Consider the following 11,250-nt stretch of genomic DNA (forward strand, 5'->3'; position numbering starts at 1 on the left):
CCAGATTTCATTTCAGACTCGATATGACCTCGGTGTTCTCGTTCATGAGTTGATGTCACCTGAGCGTATTTGAAGCTAAGGTGTAACCAGATTTCATTTCAGACTCGATATGACCTCGGTGTTCTCGTTCATGAGTTGATGTCACCTGAGCATATTTGAAGCTAAGGTGTAACCAGATTTCATTTCAGACTCGATATGACCTCGGTGTACTCGTTCATGAGTTGATGTCTCCTGAGCATATTTGAAGCTAAGGTTGACCCAGATTTCATTTCAGACTCGATATGACCTCGGTATTCTAGTTCATAAGTTGATGTCACCTGAGCATATTTGAAGCTAAGGTTGACCCAGATTTCATTTCAGACTCGATATGACCTCGGTGTTCTCGTTCATGAGTTGATGTCTCCTGAGCATATTTGAAGCTAAGGTGTAACCAGATTTCATTTCAGACTCGATATGACCTCGGTGTACTCGTTCATGAGTTGATGTCTCCTGAGCATATTTGAAGCTAAGGTGTCACTATATTTCATTTCAGACTCGATATGACCTCGGTGTTCTCGTTCATAAGTTGATGTCACCTGAGCATATTTGAAGCTAAGGTGTAACCAGATTTCATTTCAGACTCGATATGACCTTGTTGTTCTCGTTCATAAGTTGATGTCACCTGAGCATATTTGAAGCTAAGGTTGACCCAGATTTCATTTCAGACTCGATATGACCTCGGTGTTCTCGTTCATGAGTTGATGTCACCTGAGCATATTTGAAGCTAAGGTGTAACCAGATTTCATTTCAGACTCGATATGACCTCGGTGTACTCGTTCATAAGTTGATGTCACCTGAGCATATTTGAAGCTAAGGTGTAACCAGATTTCATTTCAGACTCGATATGACCTCGGTGTTCTCGTTCATAAGTTGATGTCACCTGAGCATATTTGAAGCTAAGGTGTAACCAGATTTCATTTCAGACTCGATATGACCTCGGTGTTCTCGTTCATGAGTTGATGTCACCTGAGCGTATTTGAAGCTAAGGTGTAACCAGATTTCATTTCAGACTCGATATGACCTCGGTGTACTCGTTCATGAGTTGATGTCTCCTGAGCATATTTGAAGCTAAGGTTGACCCAGATTTCATTTCAGACTCGATATGACCTCGGTATTCTAGTTCATAAGTTGATGTCACCTGAGCATATTTGAAGCTAAGGTTGACCCAGATTTCATTTCAGACTCGATATGACCTCGGTGTTCTCGTTCATGAGTTGATGTCTCCTGAGCATATTTGAAGCTAAGGTGTAACCAGATTTCATTTCAGACTCGATATGACCTCGGTGTACTCGTTCATGAGTTGATGTCTCCTGAGCATATTTGAAGCTAAGGTGTAACCAGATTTCATTTCAGACTCGATATGACCTCGGTGTTCTAGTTCATAAGTTGATGTCACCTGAGCATATTTGAAGCTAAGGTTGACCCAGATTTCATTTCAGACTCGATATGACCTCGGTATTCTAGTTCATAAGTTGATGTCACCTGAGCATATTTGAAGCTAAGGTTGACCCAGATTTCATTTCAGACTCGATATGACCTCGGTGTTCTCGTTCATGAGTTGATGTCACCTGAGCATATTTGAAGCTAAGGTGTAACCAGATTTCATTTCAGACTCGATATGACCTCGGTGTTCTCGTTCATGAGTTGATGTCTCCTGAGCATATTTGAAGCTAAGGTGTAACCAGATTTCATTTCAGACTCGATATGACCTCGGTGTTCTCGTTCATAAGTTGATGTCTCCTGAGCATATTTGAAGCTAAGGTTGACCCAGATTTCATTTCAGACTCGATATGACCTCGGTGTTCTCGTTCATGAGTTGATGTCACCTGAGCATATTTGAAGCTAAGGTGTAACCAGATTTCATTTCAGACTCGATATGACCTCGGTGTACTCGTTCATAAGTTGATGTCACCTGAGCATATTTGAAGCTAAGGTGTAACCAGATTTCATTTCAGACTCGATATGACCTCGGTGTTCTCGTTCATGAGTTGATGTCTCCTGAGCATATTTGAAGCTAAGGTGTCACTATATTTCATTTCAGACTCGATATGACCTCGGTGTTCTCGTTCATAAGTTGATGTCACCTGAGCATATTTGAAGCTAAGGTGTAACCAGATTTCATTTCAGACTCGATATGACCTCGGTGTACTCGTTCATAAGTTGATGTCACCTGAGCATATTTGAAGCTAAGGTGTAACCAGATTTCATTTCAGACTCGATATGACCTCGGTGTTCTCGTTCATGAGTTGATGTCTCCTGAGCATATTTGAAGCTAAGGTGTCACTATATTTCATTTCAGACTCGATATGACCTCGGTGTTCTCGTTCATAAGTTGATGTCACCTGAGCATATTTGAAGCTAAGGTGTAACCAGATTTCATTTCAGACTCGATATGACCTTGTTGTTCTCGTTCATAAGTTGATGTCACCTGAGCATATTTGAAGCTAAGGTTGACCCAGATTTCATTTCAGACTCGATATGACCTCGGTGTTCTCGTTCATGAGTTGATGTCACCTGAGCATATTTGAAGCTAAGGTGTAACCAGATTTCATTTCAGACTCGATATGACCTCGGTGTACTCGTTCATAAGTTGATGTCACCTGAGCATATTTGAAGCTAAGGTGTAACCAGATTTCATTTCAGACTCGATATGACCTCGGTGTTCTCGTTCATAAGTTGATGTCACCTGAGCATATTTGAAGCTAAGGTGAAACCAGATTTCATTTCAGAATCGATATGACCTCGGTGTTCTCGTTCATGAGTTGATGTCACATGAGCATATTTGAAGCTAAGGTTGACCCAGATTTCATTTCAGACTCGATATGACCTCGGTGTTCTCGTTCATGAGTTGATGTCACCTGAGCATATTTGAAGCTAAGGTGTCACTATATTTCAATTCAGACTCGATTTGACCTCGTTGTTCTCGTTCATAAGTTGATGTCACCTGAGCATATTTGAAGCTAAGGTGTAACCAGATTTCATTTCAGACTCGATATGACCTCGGTGTTCTCGTTCATGAGTTGATGTCACCTGAGCATATTTGAAGCTAAGGTGTAACCAGATTTCATTTCAGACTCGATATGACCTCGGTGTTCTCGTTCATGAGTTGATGTCACCTGAGCGTATTTGAAGCTAAGGTGTAACCAGATTTCATTTCAGACTCGATATGACCTCGGTGTTCTCGTTCATGAGTTGATGTCACCTGAGCGTATTTGAAGCTAAGGTGTAACCAGATTTCATTTCAGACTCGATATGACCTCGGTGTTCTCGTTCATAAGTTGATGTCACCTGAGCATATTTGAAGCTAAGGTGTAACCAGATTTCATTTCAGACTCGATATGGCCTCGGTGTTCTCGTTCATGAGTTGATGTCACCTGAGCATATTTGAAGCTAAGGTGTAACCAGATTTCATTTCAGACTCGATTTGACCTCGGTGTTCTCGTTCATGAGTTGATGTCACCTGAGCATATTTGAAGCTAAGGTGTAACCAGATTTCATTTCAGACTCGATATGACCTCGGTGTTCTCGTTCATAAGTTGATGTCACCTGAGCATATTTGAAGCTAAGGTGTAACCAGATTTCATTTCAGACTTGATATGACCTCGGTGTACTCGTTCATGAGTTGATGTCTCCTGAGCATATTTGAAGCTAAGGTTGACCCAGATTTCATTTCAGACTCGATATGACCTCGTTGTTCTCGTTCATGAGTTGATGTCTCCTGAGCATATTTGAAGCTAAGGTGTAACCAGATTTCATTTCAGACTCGATATGACCTCGGTGTACTCGTTCATGAGTTGATGTCTCCTGAGCATATTTGAAGCTAAGGTTGACCCAGATTTCATTTCAGACTCGATATGACCTCGGTATTCTAGTTCATAAGTTGATGTCACCTGAGCATATTTGAAGCTAAGGTTGACCCAGATTTCATTTCAGACTCGATATGACCTCGGTATTCTAGTTCATAAGTTGATGTCACCTGAGCATATTTGAAGCTAAGGTTGACCCAGATTTCATTTCAGACTCGATATGACCTCGGTGTTCTCGTTCATGAGTTGATGTCTCCTGAGCATATTTGAAGCTAAGGTGTAACCAGATTTCATTTCAGACTCGATATGACCTCGGTGTACTCGTTCATGAGTTGATGTCTCCTGAGCATATTTGAAGCTAAGGTGTAACCAGATTTCATTTCAGACTCGATATGACCTCGGTGTTCTAGTTCATAAGTTGATGTCACCTGAGCATATTTGAAGCTAAGGTTGACCCAGATTTCATTTCAGACTCGATATGACCTCGGTATTCTAGTTCATAAGTTGATGTCACCTGAGCATATTTGAAGCTAAGGTTGACCCAGATTTCATTTCAGACTCGATATGACCTCGGTGTTCTCGTTCATGAGTTGATGTCACCTGAGCATATTTGAAGCTAAGGTGTAACCAGATTTCATTTCAGACTCGATATGACCTCGGTGTTCTCGTTCATGAGTTGATGTCTCCTGAGCATATTTGAAGCTAAGGTGTCACTATATTTCATTTCAGACTCGATATGACCTCGGTGTTCTCGTTCATAAGTTGATGTCACCTGAGCATATTTGAAGCTAAGGTTGACCCAGATTTCATTTCAGACTCGATATGACCTCGGTATTCTAGTTCATAAGTTGATGTCACCTGAGCATATTTGAAGCTAAGGTTGACCCAGATTTCATTTCAGACTCGATATGACCTCGGTATTCTAGTTCATAAGTTGATGTCACCTGAGCATATTTGAAGCTAAGGTTGACCCAGATTTCATTTCAGACTCGATATGACCTCGGTGTTCTCGTTCATGAGTTGATGTCTCCTGAGCATATTTGAAGCTAAGGTGTAACCAGATTTCATTTCAGACTCGATATGACCTCGGTGTACTCGTTCATGAGTTGATGTCTCCTGAGCATATTTGAAGCTAAGGTTGACCCAGATTTCATTTCAGACTCGATATGACCTCGGTATTCTAGTTCATAAGTTGATGTCACCTGAGCATATTTGAAGCTAAGGTTGACCCAGATTTCATTTCAGACTCGATATGACCTCGGTGTACTCGTTCATGAGTTGATGTCTCCTGAGCATATTTGAAGCTAAGGTGTAACCAGATTTCATTTCAGACTCGATATGACCTCGGTGTTCTAGTTCATAAGTTGATGTCACCTGAGCATATTTGAAGCTAAGGTTGACCCAGATTTCATTTCAGACTCGATATGACCTCGGTATTCTAGTTCATAAGTTGATGTCACCTGAGCATATTTGAAGCTAAGGTTGACCCAGATTTCATTTCAGACTCGATATGACCTCGGTGTTCTCGTTCATGAGTTGATGTCACCTGAGCATATTTGAAGCTAAGGTGTAACCAGATTTCATTTCAGACTCGATATGACCTCGGTGTTCTCGTTCATGAGTTGATGTCTCCTGAGCATATTTGAAGCTAAGGTGTCACTATATTTCATTTCAGACTCGATATGACCTCGGTGTTCTCGTTCATAAGTTGATGTCACCTGAGCATATTTGAAGCTAAGGTTGACCCAGATTTCATTTCAGACTCGATATGACCTCGATGTTCTCGTTCATGAGTTGATGTCTCCTGAGCATATTTGAAGCTAAGGTGTAACCAGATTTCATTTCAGACTCGATATGACCTCGGTGTTCTCGTTCATGAGTTGATGTCACCTGAGCATATTTGAAGCTAAGGTGTAACCAGATTTCATTTCAGACTCGATATGACCTCGGTGTACTCGTTCATAAGTTGATGTCACCTGAGCATATTTGAAGCTAAGGTGTAACCAGATTTCATTTCAGACTCGATTTGACCTCGGTGTTCTCGTTCATGAGTTGATGTCACCTGAGCATATTTGAAGCTAAGGTGTAACCAGATTTCATTTCAGACTCGATATGACCTCGGTGTACTCGTTCATAAGTTGATGTCACCTGAGCATATTTGAAGCTAAGGTGTAACCAGATTTCATTTCAGACTCGATATGACCTCGGTGTTCTCGTTCATGAGTTGATGTCTCCTGAGCATATTTGAAGCTAAGGTGTCACTATATTTCATTTCAGACTCGATATGACCTCGGTGTTCTCGTTCATAAGTTGATGTCACCTGAGCATATTTGAAGCTAAGGTGTAACCAGATTTCATTTCAGACTCGATATGACCTTGTTGTTCTCGTTCATAAGTTGATGTCACCTGAGCATATTTGAAGCTAAGGTTGACCCAGATTTCATTTCAGACTCGATATGACCTCGGTGTTCTCGTTCATGAGTTGATGTCACATGAGCATATTTGAAGCTAAGGTGTAACCAGATTTCATTTCAGACTCGATATGACCTCGTTGTTCTCGTTCATGAGTTGATGTCACATGAGCATATTTGAAGCTAAGGTTGACCCAGATTTCATTTCAGACTCGATATGACCTCGGTGTTCTCGTTCATGAGTTGATGTCACCTGAGCATATTTGAAGCTAAGGTGTCACTATATTTCAATTCAGACTCGATATGACCTCGGTGTTCTCGTTCATAAGTTGATGTCACCTGAGCATATTTGAAGCTAAGGTGTAACCAGATTTCATTTCAGACTCGATATGACCTTGTTGTTCTCGTTCATAAGTTGATGTCACATGAGCATATTTGAAGCTAAGGTTGACCCAGATTTCATTTCAGACTCGATATGACCTCGGTGTTCTCGTTCATGAGTTGATGTCACATGAGCATATTTGAAGCTAAGGTGTAACCAGATTTCATTTCAGACTCGATATGACCTCGTTGTTCTCGTTCATGAGTTGATGTCACCTGAGCATATTTGAAGCTAAGGTGTAACCAGATTTCATTTCAGACTCGATATGACCTCGGTGTTCTCGTTCATAAGTTGATGTCACCTGAGCATATTTGAAGCTAAGGTGTAACCAGATTTCATTTCAGACTCGATATGACCTCGTTGTTCTCGTTCATGAGTTGATGTCACATGAGCATATTTGAAGCTAAGGTTGACCCAGATTTCATTTCAGACTCGATATGACCTCGGTGTTCTCGTTCATGAGTTGATGTCACCTGAGCATATTTGAAGCTAAGGTGTCACTATATTTCAATTCAGACTCGATTTGACCTCGTTGTTCTCGTTCATAAGTTGATGTCACCTGAGCATATTTGAAGCTAAGGTGTAACCAGATTTCATTTCAGACTCGATATGACCTCGGTGTTCTCGTTCATGAGTTGATGTCACCTGAGCATATTTGAAGCTAAGGTGTAACCAGATTTCATTTCAGACTCGATATGACCTCGGTGTTCTCGTTCATGAGTTGATGTCACCTGAGCGTATTTGAAGCTAAGGTGTAACCAGATTTCATTTCAGACTCGATATGACCTCGGTGTTCTCGTTCATGAGTTGATGTCACCTGAGCATATTTGAAGCTAAGGTGTAACCAGATTTCATTTCAGAATCGATATGACCTCGGTGTTCTCGTTCATGAGTTGATGTCACCTGAGCATATTTGAAGCTAAGGTGTAACCAGATTTCATTTCAGACTCGATATGACCTCGGTGTTCTCGTTCATGAGTTGATGTCACCTGAGCATATTTGAAGCTAAGGTGTAACCAGATTTCATTTCAGACTCGATTTGACCTCGGTGTTCTCGTTCATGAGTTGATGTCACCTGAGCATATTTGAAGCTAAGGTGTAACCAGATTTCATTTCAGACTCGATATGACCTCGGTGTTCTCGTTCATAAGTTGATGTCACCTGAGCATATTTGAAGCTAAGGTGTAACCAGATTTCATTTCAGACTCGATATGACCTCGGTGTACTCGTTCATGAGTTGATGTCTCCTGAGCATATTTGAAGCTAAGGTTGACCCAGATTTCATTTCAGACTCGATATGACCTCGTTGTTCTCGTTCATGAGTTGATGTCTCCTGAGCATATTTGAAGCTAAGGTGTAACCAGATTTCATTTCAGACTCGATATGACCTCGGTGTACTCGTTCATGAGTTGATGTCTCCTGAGCATATTTGAAGCTAAGGTTGACCCAGATTTCATTTCAGACTCGATATGACCTCGGTATTCTAGTTCATAAGTTGATGTCACCTGAGCATATTTGAAGCTAAGGTGTAACCAGATTTCATTTCAGACTCGATATGACCTCGGTGTTCTCGTTCATGAGTTGATGTCACCTGAGCGTATTTGAAGCTAAGGTGTAACCAGATTTCATTTCAGACTCGATATGACCTCGGTGTTCTCGTTCATGAGTTGATGTCACCTGAGCATATTTGAAGCTAAGGTTGACCCAGATTTCATTTCAGACTCGATATGACCTCGGTATTCTAGTTCATAAGTTGATGTCACCTGAGCATATTTGAAGCTAAGGTGTAACCAGATTTCATTTCAGACTCGATATGACCTCGGTGTTCTCGTTCATGAGTTGATGTCACCTGAGCATATTTGAAGCTAAGGTTGACCCAGATTTCATTTCAGACTCGATATGACCTCGGTATTCTAGTTCATAAGTTGATGTCACCTGAGCATATTTGAAGCTAAGGTGTAACCAGATTTCATTTCAGACTCGATATGACCTCGGTGTTCTCGTTCATAAGTTGATGTCACCTGAGCATATTTGAAGCTAAGGTGTAACCAGATTTCATTTCAGACTCGATATGACCTCGTTGTTCTCGTTCATGAGTTGATGTCACATGAGCATATTTGAAGCTAAGGTTGACCCAGATTTCATTTCAGACTCGATATGACCTCGGTGTTCTCGTTCATGAGTTGATGTCACCTGAGCATATTTGAAGCTAAGGTGTAACCAGATTTCATTTCAGACTCGATTTGACCTCGGTGTTCTCGTTCATGAGTTGATGTCACCTGAGCATATTTGAAGCTAAGGTGTAACCAGATTTCATTTCAGACTCGATATGACCTCGGTGTACTCGTTCATGAGTTGATGTCTCCTGAGCATATTTGAAGCTAAGGTTGACCCAGATTTCATTTCAGACTCGATATGACCTCGGTATTCTAGTTCATAAGTTGATGTCACCTGAGCATATTTGAAGCTAAGGTTGACCCAGATTTCATTTCAGACTCGATATGACCTCGGTGTTCTCGTTCATGAGTTGATGTCTCCTGAGCATATTTGAAGCTAAGGTGTAACCAGATTTCATTTCAGACTCGATATGACCTTGGTGTTCTAGTTCATAAGTTGATGTCACCTGAGCGTATTTGAAGCTAAGGTGTAACCAGATTTCATTTCAGACTCGATATGACCTCGGTGTTGATGTCACCTGAGCATATTTGAAGCTAAGGTTGACCCAGATTTCATTTCAGACTCGATATGACCTCGGTGTTCTCGTTCATGAGTTGATGTCTCCTGAGCATATTTGAAGCTAAGGTTGACCCAGATTTCATTTCAGACTCGATATGACCTCGATGTTCTCGTTCATGAGTTGATGTCTCCTGAGCATATTTGAAGCTAAGGTGTAACCAGATTTCATTTCAGACTCGATATGACCTCGGTGTTCTCGTTCATAAGTTGATGTCACCTGAGCATATTTGAAGCTAAGGTTGACCCAGATTTCATTTCAGACTCGATATGACCTCGGTGTTCTCGTTCATGAGTTGATGTCACCTGAGCATATTTGAAGCTAAGGTGTAACCAGATTTCATTTCAGACTCGATATGACCTCGGTGTACTCGTTCATAAGTTGATGTCACCTGAGCATATTTGAAGCTAAGGTGTAACCAGATTTCATTTCAGACTCGATTTGACCTCGGTGTTCTCGTTCATGAGTTGATGTCACCTGAGCATATTTGAAGCTAAGGTGTAACCAGATTTCATTTCAGACTCGATATGACCTCGGTGTACTCGTTCATAAGTTGATGTCACCTGAGCATATTTGAAGCTAAGGTGTAACCAGATTTCATTTCAGACTCGATATGACCTCGGTGTTCTCGTTCATGAGTTGATGTCACCTGAGCGTATTTGAAGCCAAGGTTGACCCAGATTTCATTTCAGACTCGATATGACCTCGGTGTTCTCGTTCATGAGTTGATGTCTCCTGAGCATATTTGAAGCTAAGGTTGACCCAGATTTCATTTCAGACTCGATATGACCTCGGTTTTCTCGTTCATGAGTTGATGTCACCTGAGCATATTTGAAGCTAAGGTGTAACCAGATTTCATTTCAGACTCGATATGACCTCGGTGTTCTCGTTCATGAGTTGATGTCTCCCTGAGCATATTTGAAGCTAAGGTGTCACTATATTTCATTTCAGACTCGATATGACCTCGGTGTTCTCGTTCATAAGTTGATGTCACCTGAGCATATTTGAAGCTAAGGTTGACCCAGATTTCATTTCAGACTCGATATGACCTCGATGTTCTCGTTCATGAGTTGATGTCTCCTGAGCATATTTGAAGCTAAGGTGTAACCAGATTTCATTTCAGACTCGATATGACCTCGGTGTTCTCGTTCATAAGTTGATGTCACCTGAGCATATTTGAAGCTAAGGTTGACCCAGATTTCATTTCAGACTCGATATGACCTCGGTGTTCTCGTTCATGAGTTGATGTCACCTGAGCATATTTGAAGCTAAGGTGTAACCAGATTTCATTTCAGACTCGATATGACCTCGGTGTACTCGTTCATAAGTTGATGTCACCTGAGCATATTTGAAGCTAAGGTGTAACCAGATTTCATTTCAGACTCGATATGACCTCGGTGTTCTCGTTCATGAGTTGATGTCTCCTGAGCATATTTGAAGCTAAGGTGTCACTATATTTCATTTCAGACTCGATATGACCTCGGTGTTCTCGTTCATAAGTTGATGTCACCTGAGCATATTTGAAGCTAAGGTGTAACCAGATTTCATTTCAGACTCGATATGACCTTGTTGTTCTCGTTCATAAGTTGATGTCACCTGAGCATATTTGAAGCTAAGGTTGACCCAGATTTCATTTCAGACTCGATATGACCTCGGTGTTCTCGTTTATGAGTTGATGTCACCTGAGCATATTTGAAGCTAAGGTGTAACCAGATTTCATTTCAGACTCGATATGACCTCGGTGTTCTCGTTCATAAGTTGATGTCACCTGAGCATATTTGAAGCTAAGGTGTAACCAGATTTCATTTCAGACTCGATATGACCTCGTTGTTCTCGTTCATAAGTTGATGTCACATGAGCATATTTGAAGCTAAGGTT

Source organism: Aedes albopictus, chromosome 3, assembly GCF_035046485.1.
Source record: "Aedes albopictus strain Foshan chromosome 3, AalbF5, whole genome shotgun sequence".
Classification (NCBI taxonomy): Eukaryota; Metazoa; Arthropoda; class Insecta; order Diptera; family Culicidae; genus Aedes; species Aedes albopictus.